Genomic DNA, 13901 nt, shown 5'->3' on the forward strand with positions numbered 1-13901 from the left:
CAGGAACACCACAGTTGAATGGTGTGTCAGAAAGGAGGAATCGAACCTTGCTTGACATGGTTTGATCCATGATGAGCTTTACTAATCTTCACATATTGTTCTGGGGATATGCATTAGAAACAGCTGCAAAAGTACTAAATAGAAGCCCGTCCAAAGCAGTTGAAAAGACTACATATGAGTTATGGAATGGAAAGGTTCCAAAGTTGTCTTTTCTAAAGATTTGGGGTTGTGAAGCCTATGTTAAGCGTTTACAAGGTGACAAACTAGACCCTAAATCAGACAAATGTTTCTTCGTAGGTTATCCTAAAGAAACAAGAGGGTATTACTTCTACAATCGCGAAGATAACAAAGTGTTTGTTGCTCGCGATGGTGTCCTTTTTAGAAAATGAATTTCTTTCTACAAAGCCAAGTGGGAGTAAAGTGGTTCTCGAAGAAATTCAAGACGAGTAACAAATGGATGTGGATAACACCACGTCAAAGGCGAGGGCACATGAGTCAATTAGTTTGACAAATCATGCGTCGGAGCAAGCTGATTCAACTAGCGAGACTCCTATCATCCCACTTGAATCTAATTCTTGCCTATTCAAAGAGTTGAAGAGAATATTTCTTGTTTCTCTTACCCTTCGTAGGTATAGCAGAATCAGAAACAAACAATTTGTTGATGTTTTGTTAACTGGGGATTCAGAAATCTTCCTATTAGAGAGTGTGGAACCCACAACCTACAAGCAAGCTTTGGCGAGCCCAGACTCAGAGAAATGGCTTGAGGCCATGAAATCTGAAATGGACTCCATGTCTGAAAATGATGTATGGGCCCTGGTAGACTTGCCTGATGGGGTCAAACCCATTGGTTGCAATTTGGTCTACCAGATCAACACAGAAAACAATGGGAATGCCTATATCTAAAGCAAGACTTGTTGCAAAAGGGTTTAGACAAATTCATGGTATTGACTATGATGAAACCTTTTCCCAAGTAGCAATGCTTAAGTCATTCGGATTCTTCTAGCGATTGCTTCATATTTCGATTACGAAATTTGGCAGATGGATGTCAAAACCGCCTTCTTGAATGGGTTCTTGATGGAGGATGTGTATATGACACAACCTGAGGGTTTTGAAGATCCAGAAAATCCTAGAAAGGTATGCAAACTTCAGAAATCCATTTATGGATTGAAGTAAGCATCAAGGAGTTGGAACATTCGTTTTGATGAGGCGATCAAACAGTTTGGTTTCCTCAAGAGCGAAGAAGAACCTTGTGTATACAAGAAGTCTAATGCATGGGAGCAGCCTAGTTTTCTTAGTCTTGTATGTAGATGACATACTGCTCATGGGGAACGATATACCAACGCTTGAGTCGGTCAAGGAATGGTTGAAGAGTTGTTTCTCCATGAAAGACTTGGGTGAGGCCAAATACATATTGGGAATTAAGATCCATCGAGATAGGTCTCAAAGGATGATTGGACTTAGTCAAGAGAATTATATTGATAAAATCCTTGACAGGTTCGACATGAAAGACTCCAAGAGAGGATTTCTTCCCATGTCTCATGGTATTACGCTTAGTAAAACTCAGTGCCCTCAAAAGCTAGAAGAGCTGAAGCGTATGGCTAGTGTACCTCATACCTCTGCAATAGGATCCATTATGTATGCCATGATATGTACAAGGCTGGATGTTGCATATTCTCTAAGCATGTGTAGCAGGTTTCAGGCAAATCCCGGTGAAGCACACTGGACAGCTGTCAAGAACATCCTTAAGTACTTGAGAAGGACTAAAGGAATGTTTCTGGTTTATGGTGGCGAATATGAGTTGGGTTTCAAGGACTATACGGATGCAAGTTTCCAAACAGATAGAGATGATTTCAAATCCCAATCTGGATAGTCTGAATGGAGGAGCAGTGAGCTAGAAGATTTCGAAGCAAAGCACTGTCGCAGACTCTACGACAGAATATGAGTTAGGGATGTCAACAGGGCGGGGCGAGGCGGGTTTTGGCGTTCCCATTCCCATCCCCGCCCCATATTTTCATCCCCATCCCCACGGCAGGTCCGAAAATTATCCTCATCCCCGCCTCGGAAGGTCCAACTCCAAAACCACCCCCGCCCCATCCCCGTCTAAGCCCCACATAATCCCCGCCCCATACCCGCCAAATCCCCACCTTAAATCCACCACAAATAATATATTTAAATTTATTCCAAAAAAAAAACAAAATCTGTACTACAAGCCTACAGCTCAAATAAAAAATAAATTAGTAGTACATACTTAACATAATGAAGAAAAAAAAAACAGTAACTAATAATATACACTCCAAACTAATAAATGTAACTCCAAATTGTCCAAAGTCCAAATATTAAAATACTACAAGTCTACACATATTAAAAATACATAATAAGAAATCCATTAGGCCTTGAATTATTCGGTGCAAACTCCGCTTGTTCTGGAATCGATATCCCATGTTTCAAATTCTTCCTCTAATTCTCCCACTAATTTAGCATATTCATCATCCTTAAATTCTCCACAATCTGCAAATACAATGTGACTTAATTAAAAAAAATAAATGAATAATATTATTAATTAAATAAAATGTTATTTTAGCTATTTACCTTTGCGAGCAGCCCATATCCAATTTTAAGTACACATCAAAGCTTCGACAGCTTCCAATAAAAGCCGACTACGATAAGGATTAAGAACCCGACCACTTGTGCTAAATGCGGACTCCGATGCAACAGTAGAAATAGGAATGCTCAATATATCTCGTGCTATTTGCTGAAGAATGGAATATGTGCCTCCATTTGTCTTCCACCAGTTAAGAATATCAAAATCATGGACTAGAGGGCACATTAGCAGCATCTAAATACTTATCCAATTCAGAAATTTCATGACTTGGGTCCTTATCTTGTTGCAAAAATTCTGCAAATTCTTGCATAAAGGTCTCTTGCTCATAATTAGCCAAAAACGAAGATCCAAGGACAAATAAACGAATTTAATATGCGAAAAACCCCTAATAAATAGAATTAACTAAAAAAAAAACCCAAGTCGGAAGAATTACCTCTGCAGAAATGATCAAAGCACACCAAATTCAACAACATGACGAACTAAATTGAAGAATTCGTCAAAATAGATGACCAAAATCAAAGAAATAGATTGGCAAAATCGAAGAACAAAATCGCCGTAAGAGAAAGTCATAAGAAGAGAGAGAGGAGGGAAGCAGCGAAAAAATTAGAGCAGAAGTCATTCATAACGCATATTTACGAAAATACCTTAATGAAGCAGGTGAAATCTGCACCGTGCGATGAAACGCAATCAACGGTGTATAAGGGTTCTTAGTTCCTATTATAGATCTTGGTTCTCACATGATATCAATTCTTATATATATATATATATATATATATATATATATATATATATATATATATATATATATATAATCATAAAAGTACGGAGTATTACAATCTACTCCCTTAAAAGAAGTTTCGTCCTCGAAACTTGAGCACGAAAATATTAAGACTTTTGTTTAGAACTGTTTAAAATTGCACTTTTTCACCCACTTAGTAAAAATTTTCCTTTATACACATAGTTGTTGTACTTTTTATAACCTTTCTTACTCTCTTTCTTTCTAAACTTTGTATAATATTGTGCGAAATATACTAAAAATGCTTGAAATGAATGTGAAAAGCACGAAATTCTACCGCATTCTACCCCCCTTCAAGAAAATGAGTTATGACCCTGTAACTCAACTAACCTCAATCAATTCTGGGTACTTCTTTCTCATTTCATCCTGAGCTTATCTCCCCCTAGGTGTATCAAATAGGGTATATTGTGTCCTTCTTCCATCAAATTCTTCTTTAACTCCTCACATTTTTGTGGTACACACCACTTCCCTTTAAATCGTATACTTCCATCATCATGGATTTTGAAATCAGTCGTCTTCCCTTGCTTGATCTTCACTCTTACGCGATCTAATTTCACATCCTCTACTTGGTTATCCTTAATCTCATCAAATATTGTTGGTAGAATACTCAAATTATTAAGCATTCCTTCCAACGCTCCATGTTGTACTACCTTGAGGTTTAACTTACTCATTTCTATACAAAGCTCATCTGCCACTACCAAAGTTTTCACTCCATGAGTTGTTTTACAACTCAAAGCATCCGTGACTATATTCGCTTTACTCTCGTGGTATTGGATATCTAAGTCATAGTCATGGATGAACTCTAACCACCTACGTTGTCTCATGTTCTAAGTTGATTGCGTGAAAAGATACTTCAAACTCTAATGATAAGTTAATATTCTACATTTCATGCCATACAAATAATGCCTCCATATTTTCAACACAAACACTATATTTGCAAGTTTTAGATCATGATTAGGGTAGTTAACTTCAGGTGTCTTTAATTGTCTTGATGCATAAGCAATCACCTTCTCATTTTGCATCACAACGCAACCCAATCCATTCTTAGATGCATCACTATACACATCATAAGAACCACTCCCATCAGGTAAAGTTATCATTGGTTCCGTTGTCAAACTCTTCTTCCAGGTTTGAAACGGTTCCTCACACTTATCGCTCCAAATAAACTTAGATTCCTTCTTCATCAACAAAGTTATAGGTCTAGCTATTCTTGAAAAGTCCTTCATAAATCTCCTTTAATATCCGGCTAGGCCTAAGAAACTCCGAATATCTGACACATTCTTGGGTGTAGGCCACCCTTTCACGGGTTCGATCTTGGCAGGGTCTACTTCCACTCCTTCCTTAGATATGAACTTTCCCAAAAATGCTACCTCCTCCAACCAAAACTCACACTTTGAGAATTTGGCATACAACTAGTTAGTCCTTAAAGTAGCTAACACTGATCTTAAGTGTTCTGCATGGTCCTCTCTACTCTTAGAGTAAACCAAAATATCATCGATAAATACCACAACGAATTGGTCTAGAAAAGGTTGAAACACTCTATTCATCAAGTCCATAAATTAAAGATTGCAGGTGCATTCGTTAACCCAAAAGGCATTACATGTAAACTCATAGTGTCCATACCTTGTCCTAAATGTCGTTTTCAAAATGTCCTCTTCCGCAATTCGTAGTGGATGATATCCCACTACAAGAAAATTATCTTTTTGTAGCGATTATTTTACCATTTCAAATCAATTGTAATTGCTACCAAAAAAATCCCAACGAATGGTTATTCGATACAACATCCGCCGTTACCATAGCCTTTAGTAGTGTTTTTCGCTTTCACTAGGGTTGTCCTCATTAATCGGTACGGGAAACTACATTCAATCGTGGTGATTATTGTAGCCATTATACAAATGTTGAACTCATTTTCTAAATAAAAAAATCCCTACATATGATCTATACAAGATTCGAACATATTTTATGGTCTCTTTGTCAAACAAAATTTTAAAATCTAGTGTAAAAAAGGCTTTTCGTATCGATTTTTGGGTTATAGTGGCGATTGTAAACCATACATTTTTCCATAATTTTATAAATGTGCAAAAAAAAGGTGAATAAATATTATTATGTTTTTCGTATCGATTTCATATCAGTTTACTATGTCGATTGTAAAATGATACGGATTCCTACACTATTTCACTAACATATGTGCATATTGTAGCGAATGTACAATCGCAATGAAATAAACGCTAAGAAAAGACAATTTTCTCGTAGTGTCCAGACCTCAAATCAATCTTAGAAAATATTGCCGCACCTTTCAACTGGTCAAACAAGTCATCTGTCCTAGGCAAAGGGTATTTGTTCTTTATGGTTACCTTGTTCAACCCTCTATAATCGATGCATAGCCTCATGCTACCATCTTTCTTCTTCACAAACAATACAGGAGCACCCCATGGCGATGCACTTGGTCTAATGTATCCCTTCTCCAACAAATTCTATAACTGTTCCTTCAACTCACTCTGCAGGTGCCATCATGTATGATGCCTTAGAGTTAGGTGTTATTCCAGGTACCAAGCCTATAGTGAAATCTATGGTTATTCTTAGTGGTATACCTGGAATCTCTTCTGGAAACACATCTAAAAACTCATTCACGACTTTGATATCCTCGGGTTTAGATAGTTCCTCACACTCTAAGTTTCTCACACTGCAGAAAGAGATAGGATCCCCTTTCTTCACATACTTTGCCAATTTCATCACAGAAATGACCTCAGTGTACTTGGGTTTTCCATGCCTCCAATGGGTTACGAGCTCTTCCTAAGCCGTTTTCAAGTAGATTTTCTGTGACTGACATCGAATCTTAGCATTAAGGCGACATAACCAATCCATTCCCATAATTATATTAAGGCCTCCTAGTTCAAATTTGATCAAGTTGGACATAAAATCTTTCCCCTCAATCTTTATAGGAACATCTCTAAAATTCTAATTACAATGAACTACACCTGATTAGGTGATTTTTCCCCGCCACATGGACCACTCAAGTCCTGCCACGTGTCATCCACGTGGACCAACTAAGGACCGCCACGTGTCACCTCATGAGAGGTCCAAGATGGACCAATCAGACCATGACACGTGGCAGACAGATAGCCCATCAGGAAAATGGCCTTCTACGACCTAAATTCTTAGGCAAAGCCCAGTCAGCCCTAGGTTTACTAAAACCTAGTACTGGGCACGTTTTCCAGCACCCTATAAAAGGGAGATGTTTCCCTTTGAGGAACTTCATTCAGAAAACATTTAATTCACATTAACTCACAATCAGAAAAAGTCGGTCACCTGACGTCTCAAACTGAGCAATTTCACATTGCAGATACTCTTTTGTCTTCCAAGAGAGACCCTTTACTTTTCGCTTTTTACTCCTCATATACGTTCTAACTTGATCGTCGGAGGCGTAACTCCCACCCACCAGAGTCTCCGTTGTTTTGCAGGTGCAGGCGTCCAGAAGTTAGTCTTGGAATTGTAACTCTCCCGCATGACATCAAAAAACCCCGAAACAACACCCCCTTGTGGAATAACTATGGGAATATCTATGTTATCTATAGTTTTTAGACAATGCAACAGTTTTTGAAGTATAACCTTAGAAATGAAAGAATATGTTGCACCAGAATCAAACAAAACTTTAACAGGTACTGAGTTTATAGAAATGTACCGGTAATGACATCCTTTGTTGCATCAACCTCTCGCGAACCCATCACATTAAGCTTCCCTAGTGTTCCACCTTTGACTTTGTATTCCATTGGTATTCTTATTCCCACTCGAAAACTGTGCATCCTTGTTCACTTGGTTCCCATTGCTACCTTGAGCCCCATTCTACTGATTCCAGTTCTGTCCATTACCCTTAAATTGATTGTTCCCTTGACTCCCTCGATTCCTGGAATAACACTCGTACGCCTTATGTCCTTGCTCGTTACATAGGTTACAAGTGACCATATTACAATTGCAGTCCTTGCCTAGGTGGTTATTAGGGCATTTCTTGTAGTGGTAAACCATCTGTGTTTGATCTCAAGATTGGTTCCTATTTCCTCTAGGAAAGTTACGCCTACCTTAGTTATTCCTATTGTTCTGGAAGATATTACCTTGGTGGTTATTAAACTTTGGCTTCTTAAAGTTATTCTGGTTCCCAGATGGTCTAGAATTGGTCATAGGCTCCTTTCTCTTCTCCCTTGCTTCCAACTCAGCCTTTTCAGCCTTTTCCTTCAACTCCAATGCATAAAGATGTGCTGCCTTACCATACAACTCATCCAAGTTATCAAACACTTGCCTGACAACTTGCCTTGGAGAGAAAGAGGCAATCCCCTCTCAAACCTTCAAGCTTTCTACCTATCAGTAGCAATAGTATCTTCAGCGAACCTAGACAACTCGATGAACTTAGTGTAATACTCTATCACCGACATATTCCCCATCTTAAGTTTTAGATATTCATCAGCCTTTTGCTTTTGCAAAAAACATAGGGTAGAACTTATCCCTTACTTGCTCCTTAAACACGTTCAATCCAAACTTAGGTAATGTTCTCATAGTTTGCTCATTCTGTTTCCACCACAAGTCTGCCTCACCCCTTAAGTAGTAAGGTGCACTACTTGTTTTGGGTGTTTTTAGTACCTCGGGAGATTTATAATACTGGGTATGAGCGCCTGACTTCTGTACCTGCAAAACCACGAAACTCCGGTAGGGTGGAGTTCCGCCTCTGAAGATCAAGTTAGTAGGATTCCGGATGAGTAAGCGTGCGGAAAGTAAAATGGGTGTTTCTCTCTGATTCAGGGAGATTCCGCAATTAATATTGCTCGAGATTTGTGTATGTATTTATGAATGCCAATAAATGAGGATGATTCCTCTATTTATAGCAGATGAGAATCTGCTCCCCCATTGGGGGTTCAATGCCATGTGGCATCCTCTCATTGGATCCCACGGGGCTTGTATGAGGGTGACACGTGTCAGGCCCTCATTGGGCCACGTGGCAGGGGTAATTTTTACCTAAATCATTTGCCCCTCACAGGTGTCACGTGGCTTGTCATGTGGCACCTGTGACACTTGTCACCATGCGGGAGGGCGATGGTTCGCCTCCTTCCCTCCATTTTTTGAATTTGAAACTGAAGGGGGGAAGGTGACGATTCACCTTCTGGGATTTCCTATAAATAGGAACCTCCCTCCCCTCATTCCTCACTTTGCCAAACTTGAGAGAGAAATTATTTGAGAGAAAAAAAGAGAGCTCCTGATCTCGCTTGCTTTTTCGTACAAACAGCCTCCAACCTCAAGTTATCCGGATACTGGTTGAGTATCTCTTTGCCCGTCTCACTAAGGTATCCGTCTGACCTTTATTTTCTTCAATTTTGATTTTGATAAAGCTGCAGCCGGTCTCATGCCGTCTGGAGCCCCTTTAAGCAATCTCATGGTGAATTGTACCCAATAGACCCTTAGCCGGTTTACACCTTCTGGGGGTGTCTTCAAGCAATCGCATTGTGAGTTGCATTCACTAGACCCTCAGCCGGTGTTTCACCGTCTGAGGTATCTTCAAGCAATCTCATTGTGAGTTGCATTCAATAGACCCTCAGCCGGTTTTTCACCGTCTGGGGTATCTTTAATAAAATTTTCTTTCGAATTGCTTTGCAGCTCTCTCAGCCGGTCTCACACCGTCTAGGGTATGTGCGAGCAATTCCCTTCTAAGCCGCTTTGCTGACACCCCAACAGGTCTTATACTGTCTGGGGTATCTGCGAACAACCTCTTGATTTATTGTTTTAACGGATGCCCAACCGGCTTTCTGCCACCTGTGGTAGTTCCGTACAATTTTCTTCGTAGGTTGCCTATAATGGTCCTTAGCCGGTTTATACCGTCTGGGGGATCTTTGGACAACCTTTCATAAAAACTCCAGACTACTTGTTTTGTATGTCTACCACAGCCGGTTTTTTCCGCCTGTGGTATCTTTGGGCAACATTGGTAATTAACCTTGCTTTCTTTTGCCAATTTACAGTCTGTTCAAAGTGATACCGCCTGGGGTATCTTTTGTCAACAATCTCAACTTCTTTCACCAACATCTTCTTTCAACCACAAGGTAACGCCTTTGTTCCTTACTTTTTTGGAGGTTGTTTTTAAATTTCCCTGGCTGTATACATTGTTAGAATAATGGGCTCACCCAACACACACACATGGCACACCACGATTTAGAGGTCAGCTGGTCTCCTAGAACGGCTGAGTCTAGGACTGGTGGTGCCGCCTTTGGGTACTGGGACTCTCCTTGTTCATCTCCAAAACCGACCGTCTCTGTCTCTGTGCAGGACGCAATGGCTCGGACTAGGAAAACAGCCGTTGATCCAGAGTACAGATGGGAAACCTCTGAAGAATTGTCGCTTGACTCTAATCAGGTTGAGATGAAAAGGGGATCACCGCATGGCACCCCAAGCACTCCCAGTGATGGAATACTGGGGTTGGGTCAGGAAGGCGGTGAAGATGCCACCTCCCCCTCCAGGGTTGAACATGAAAACCCTTCAGAGAACGCGAGAGGTGAAGAGAACGCCTCCTCATCCGGTTCAGAGCAAAGCAGCAGTAGCAGCAGCCTTCTTACACCGGATGTGGATAGTGAGGAGGAGGAGAGGCCCACATGGAACAATAAGGGCGACCATTTCCTTATTGCCGTCTTTGCAAGAGATAGGAACAGCATGGCCAGTAACTTAGAGGACTTTGTAAAAATACGTCCTCTTGGAGAAGATTGGAGAATAATCGTGCCGCCTGAGATGGGCACTATAGTCTGGGAAGATGATCAGCAAAATTCAAACGGGTATTTCGGCTGTTACGAGGCGGCGTTTCTAGCCGGTCTCCGCTTCCCTTTGCACAACACCATAAAGGCCATTCTTCGAGGGTATGGTCTGGGTATTTGGCACTTAACCCCTAATTCATGGGTTAACATCTTAGGATATATCTCCGCTTGCGAGATGCAGAACATCAACCCCGGCTGGGAGGCCTTTGCCCACATGCATTATCTGAGTAGAAGCCCAGGCGGTTGGAGAGCCTGGTATACATTGACCACCTACCCTCAATACTTGATGACCCTAGATAAACCGTCCAAGTGGTCGGACAGGAAGAATAGGTTTTATCTGGTTTCTGCTCCCACCAAGGAGAAGAACCAAGAGTATAGGATATACAACCGGAAGCCAGACCTTCTGGGCACAAATGCAAAAAGCCTCGAATCTCGAATGGGGACTACGAGAGAATAATAGAGTCAAAATTTTTTGAACAGACCGCCACCACCCTCTCCAATGGGGAATTAATAAGTGTGCCCAGGAACTGTGTACCAAAGCACGAATTCCTTCGTGATGAGGCGTTCTTGTCCGCCTGTAAGCTTAGCACTCAGTTTGACAAACGTAGATTGCTCTAGTGCTTGATCCTGTTTTGCCATTTGTACATGATATGCTTTCCCCCCTTTCTTCTAACTAGATGGTTTGTTTTTTGCAGTGCGAGCCTTAGCCATGTTGTCAACAGAGAAAACACCGGCTAAATCTGCCAAAGAAATCCGCAAAGAAAATGCGGAGAAGAAACTTGCCGCCCAGGCGGCAAAAAATAAGGTATACTGCTTTTCCTTTCTTTCTACTTCAACTTTCGTTTAACTTCTTGCCGGTTGACCTTTTGCGCGTTTATTTCAGGATGGGAGCAAGGTGTCCCGCTCCCTTACAAGCTAATAAGGCCTAGGCCGGGGGAAGAGCCGGCCACTCAAAATAAGGCGAGGAAGACTTCCTCCCTGACAGTTCCCAGCCGGCTGACGGTTGGGGGTAAAATTGTCAAAAACACAGGCTTGGGATTCGATCTTACTTCCAGGCAGCCAGATGTCCCAGAGACATCCAAAGAGACAACGCCGCCTAGGGCATCCGGCGCCTCTGTGTCGGTTGAGGGCAGTCGTGTCCCTCATCCAATATCCCAAGGTACTAATGATCCTTTCAACCCTTCTTTGCTTGGCAAGCCCATGCGGGTCAAGTCGCACTCCCAGCTCCAACCAGAAGACTCTTCTGGCAGCCGGCAGTCAATAGGAGGGAAGTATGCTGCCTTCTCACCATCTTTTTCTGGTGCAGATCACTCCCCTCGCTAGCCGGATGTGCAGCGATACGCCCGGACCAGGGATCAACACCTTCAATGCCGACCAGGTCATGGCCGGCCTGGCTGAGGTATGCGTTCTTCCAACTGAATTATTTATCCAAGTAATTATACCGTCTAAACTTTCTTAACACCACTTGAGTTTTTGCAGTCAATGCTGCGCGTGGAGGGGCTTAAGATAGCCTATGCCCGCAAGTGTGAGGAGGTAAGACGGGCTAAACGGGATGCGTCTGAGGCACATAACGTTGCCCAATATTCCATGATTATGCATGAATTGAAAACTAAAAGCATAATCATGCAACAGGCGGACTCCATCGCCACTCTTCAGAAATCTCTCAACGAAGCCCATACCAAGATTTTCAACCTCCAGGCGGCGAAGGAAAATGCTGAAGCGGAGTTGAAGAAGGTGTCATATTCTATCAAGCTTCTAGACCTGGCCAAGAAGGAGAATTCGACGCTCCTGGCTGACAACGTCCGCCTGAAGAAGGAGGCGGCCGCTGCCAGTCAAAACTTCCAAACCACGCCGGAAGCTGAACAGAGCCGGCTCATTGAAGAGAATAAGCAAGACTACGTTAACAGAATGCAAATGGCTTGGTCCCTGGTTCATCCGGACACAGAGTATACCGTTTGGGAACTTGCCTATAAGTACGCTGATCTTGCCATTGAGACGCAGGAATCAAACTAGCCGGCTCCAGAGCCTTATGAGGAGTGGGCCAAGAAGCAGATCGAAGCCATGCAGGTGGAGATCGAGTCAAACGGAGGAGAGAACCAGGATGAAAATCAAGAGATTGTCCCTCCAGCTTTAGGAGCCGTCTCTAAGGACCCGGCTAAGCCTCAGTCTTAAAGCTTTATGTCTTCAACTTTTTCCGGCCTGCGTGCCATGTATTTGATGTATCTTTTTCACCGGACAAGGGTCCGGCTAACACTTGAACAAATTATATATATATATATTTTTTATATACATATGTCGACTGAGTCGGTTTGTCTTGTCACCTTGATTAGATTCTCTTCAATGTACAATTTTTTAATTTTTGCAATTTTGCTTTGGATATGCCGGATGCATTGACTATGTCTGCCCCTGGGTGGTTGGTTGCTTAGTTCCAACTCTAAGCAGGCAGCCGTCCACAATCATCCGCATCATTTTATAACAGGGTTGCCCTGCTGAGCTCAAGCGGCTTAAGACCGGACGTGTGTCATTTAATCCTGTTAGGTATGGGACAAGGTTTTGGCCTGTTAGCCAGTTGCGTACTAAAGCATCGGTTGCCGCCTGAATTGCACTAGGCAAAAGCAGGCGGATACCGGGGTCAACGTGACTCGACCTTTCCCATGGGGGATTGGGCCGGCTAGGGTGCCTTTGGGCAACAGCCAGCTGGCGATCCAAGTCGATATTACCGTCTGTATTGCATTGGAGCAATAACTGGTGATTTAAAATATAATTTCCCGGCTGGGTTACCTTGAGGTAATAGCCAATTAAAATTTCTGAAATAACTTGGAAGTAAAATCAGGTTTGAATCTTTATCATAGGAGCAGTAGCCGGCTAGGGTGCTTTTGGGCAAAAGTCGGCTGCCCCACGAGATTTAGTTCACCGTCTGTATTGCCTTGGGGCAATAACCAGTTGCATCTGGTTTGCAATAGGTCATTCGAACGGCCGTAGGTTATTTTATCTTAACCGGTTAAAACCGTTTGAGTTTATGACGCATAGAACAATGTACCACCTGGAAGGGAGATGTCCTCTTTGACGAATTCACCCGGATGGGCGTCGCCGGATGCCTGTTTATGGTTAAAGCAGGCGGTTTATGTTGGCTTTGTGCCTTTAAGCGGCTAAGTTAGGTACATAGCATTTTAAACGGCTAAGTTAGGTACTTAGCATTTTATTTGGTTGAGCAAATGGGTGCCCGGTTGTGCATTGCACATGGGACTTAATACAAAAAATTGAAATAAGGTATTCCTTTCATTCATTTACTCTTTACAAAAAGTGTTTACAATCTCCTTAGAAGTAGTACTTTTTCAAGTTATCTAACATTCCAGGTTCTGGCTAACTGCCTGCTGTCTGGTGTTTCCAGGCGGTAGGTGCCGCCTCTTACTTCTTCAAAAATCCGGTAGGGGCCTTCCCAATTGGGGGTTAGCTTTCCTTGTTCATTTGCCCTACCGGTTGCCTCCATTTCTCGTAATACAAAGTCCCCAACTTTGAGGGGTTGCTTGCGTACTCGCTTGTTGTAAGCCCTCGTCATTCTCAGACGATATTTCTCATGACGCAAGGTGGCGTTGCCCCTGCGTTCTGGGAGTGAGTCCAGTGCTAGATGCATGGCCTCCCAATTAGCCTCTTCATCATAGAGCATGACTCGGAGTGTCGGCTCATAAAGTTCAATAGGCAAGACGACTTCAGTGCCATA

The sequence above is a fragment of the Chenopodium quinoa genome, unplaced genomic scaffold (genome assembly GCF_001683475.1).
Source record: "Chenopodium quinoa cultivar QQ74 unplaced genomic scaffold, ASM168347v1, whole genome shotgun sequence".
Lineage (NCBI taxonomy): Eukaryota > Viridiplantae > Streptophyta > Magnoliopsida > Caryophyllales > Amaranthaceae > Chenopodium > Chenopodium quinoa.